This window comes from Arachis ipaensis, chromosome B09, assembly GCF_000816755.2.
Source record: "Arachis ipaensis cultivar K30076 chromosome B09, Araip1.1, whole genome shotgun sequence".
NCBI lineage: Eukaryota > Viridiplantae > Streptophyta > Magnoliopsida > Fabales > Fabaceae > Arachis > Arachis ipaensis.
The window spans coordinates 21,558,042-21,561,157 of NC_029793.2; the positions used below are offsets into that span (position 1 = coordinate 21,558,042).

At 33.5% G+C, this 3,116-nt stretch overlaps 1 protein-coding gene across 1 annotated transcript in view; it reads right to left on the reverse strand.

Annotated features, from left to right (window-relative positions):
* LOC107619799 overlaps window positions 1–3,116 on the reverse strand; it is an 11,823-nt gene that overhangs the window by 7,602 nt on the left and 1,105 nt on the right. The gene's annotated exons all lie outside the window — the stretch shown is intronic.

Here is a 3,116-nt window from a genome sequence, read left to right on the forward strand (position 1 = left end):
TAACATTAATTTTATTTAATTTTATCTCTAATATTTTTTATTTGTAACAAAATTATCTCTAGACATTAACTTTATTTAAAATGTTAGGGATAAAATTTGAAAAAATCTTGATATGCAATAAACTGAGATGGATGGTGATGCAAACTGAACAAAGAATAAAGACGAAAGAATTTGATAAATGTTATATTTATGGATAGTTTTGACAAAAATCGAAAACGTTATGAACATAATTGGAAGCATTGAAAATGCTAGGGACACAATTGAATAAAATTAAATGTTAATAGTATTTTTTAAAAAAAGTTACAAATATTAGAGATAAAAAATATATTTTATCCAAAAATTTTACTATTTATATTCAGTTTTTGTTAATTATTTATGTGTATGGTTGTATGTATTGCAGTTGTATTGAACTTCCTCTCTACCTTTATATATGGTGATAACCTTTTAATACCTTTCAAAACAACAACACGGCTATATGAATCAAACGATACCATTGAGCTCTATCATGTATCATGTCTATAGAGAGACCGTTTACATGTAGATCTCGTTTGACTACTTCATGGATGTTCTTCTTAGGTCTTCCTCTGCTTTTCACCTCTTGTCTATCTTCTATCTCATCCACCATCCTGACTGGGTATTCTGTCAGTCTTCTTCTCACATGTACGAACCACCTGAGACGCGATTCTACCATCTTTTCCACAATAGATACTACTCCAACTTTCTCTCTTATATCTTCATTCCTTATTCTATCTAATTGTGTATGACCACTCATCCATCTCAACATTTTCATCTCTGCCACACTTAGCTTATGTTCGTGCTCCTCTTTGACTGCCTAATACTCTGTACCATAAAGCATAGTCGGTCTGATAGTAGTGCGATAGGATTTACCTTTAAGTTTTAAAGGCACTTTTTTGTTATATATAAAACCAGACGCACTCCGTCATTTTGACCCACCTGCTTGGATCCTATGATTTACATCCTGTTCAATCTCTCCATTATTCTGTATGATGCACCCAAGATACTTAGAAATCTTAACTTTTCTAGGATGTTATCTCCAATCTTCACCTCTATATTAGGATTTTTCCATCACAGGCCGAACTTACATTCTATATATTTCATCTTGTTACAGCTTATGCGCAGACCATACACTTCTGGAGCTTCTCTCCTTAACTCCAACTTCTTATTTAGGTCTTCCCTTGACTCTCTCATAAGGACGATATCATCGGCAAAAAGCATGCACTATGGTACAAGCTCTTGGATATACTTTGTGAGTACTTCCAAGACTAATGTGAAAAGGTATGGATTTAAGGATGATCCCTGGTGTAATCCTAAACTAATAGAAAATTTTTCTGTCACACCACCTTGAGTCTTCACACTAGTTGTAGTCCCATCATATATGTCTTTAATTGCATGAATATATGCAATCCTTACTCTCTTCTTTTCTAAAACCTTCCATAAGACCTCCCTTGGCACCCTATCGTATGCTTTTTCCAAATCAATAAACACCACATGTAGATCCTTTTTATTATTACGATACCTCTCCATCATCCATCTTAACAGGTATATCACTTCAGTGGTGGATCTGCCTGGCATAAAACTAAATTAGTTCTATGTTATTTGTGTCTCTTGTCTCAGCCTCCGTTCTATCACCATTTCCCATAACTTCATGGTATGACTCATGAGCTTAATTCCTCTATAGTTTCTGCAACTTTGTATATCCCCTTCATTCTTATAGATAGGTATCAAAGTGCTCTTTCTCCACTCATCTGGCATCTGCTTAGACCTTAAAATCTCATTAAAAAACTTGGTTAACCAACTAATGTCTTTCTCTCCAAGACCCTTCCAAACTTCAATCGGGATATTATCAGGTCCTACTGCCCTGCCATTTTTCATCCGCTTCAGAGCCTCTTTTACTTCGAAGTCTCAAATCTTTCAATAGTAGTCGAAGTTTTGATCTTCCCTCGTGCATAACCGACCAAGGCTTGGAAGAGTCTTCTGTCCTTCATTAAATAATTCGTAGAAGTAGCTCTTCCACCTTTCATTGATCTTCTCCTCTTGAGCCAACACCTCTCCGTCTTTATCCTTTATGCACTTAATCTGATGCAAGTCTCTCGTTCTTTTTTCACAGCTTTTTGTGATTCTATATATACCTTTTTCTCTTTCTTTCGTGCCTAAAGACTGGTAGAGACCCTCATATGCTCTTGTTCTTGCTTCGCTTACAACCACTTTTGTTTCTTTCTTAGCCGCCTTATATTTTTCCTAATTATCTGCATTGCGGCACAAAGACCATTCTTTAAAGCACACCCTTTTTGCCTTTATCTTTTCTTGTCGCATTCCACCACCAGGACTCCTTGTCTCTTGGTCCTATCCCTCTATATTCACTAAAACTTTCTTTTGCTTATCTTCGAATAACTTCTACCATCTCTCTTCACATCTCCTCCGTACTTCCGTTCTCATCCCACTTTGCCTCTTTTTCTATCCGTTTTAGAAAACTTTTTTATTCTTCACCTTTTATCTACCACCACCTCGTCTTTGGATTCTTCATATAATATCTTTTCTTCAATTTTTGCTTAACTCAAAAATCTATGACAAGCATCTTATGTTGATATTTAAAAAAGGGAAAAAAAAACCTAGTCTATATATTCTCCTTTGCTTGTTATTGAAAAGATGTAAATTAAACTTATCTAAACTACTTATTGTATATTTATTCCATGATAGAGAAATGTTTGTCGAATTAGTAAAAAGTAGAATTCTTAACAAAACATTTTATGAATTATGTTTTAAAGTTTTTATTGTAATTTGAACTTTTCCAATTCTTCAGGTGTTTTTAATGATGAGAATTAGGGACCCCAAGTGTTATATTGTACGTTCTTTCTTATATTTTCAATGATGAGAATTAGGGACCCAAATATTGTATTGTACGTTCTTTCTTATATTTTCAATGATGATAAATCTTCAGGTGTTTTTTAATTTTCTTTTTGAACTTTTTTTTATCACTTACATTTATTTATAATAAATTAGATCTTTAAATATAACATTCTAACATTACTCGTTTTAAATTATAAGGTGAGTAGTTGATATACTCTCATTCATTAGTGAAAAATGTAAGACTTATC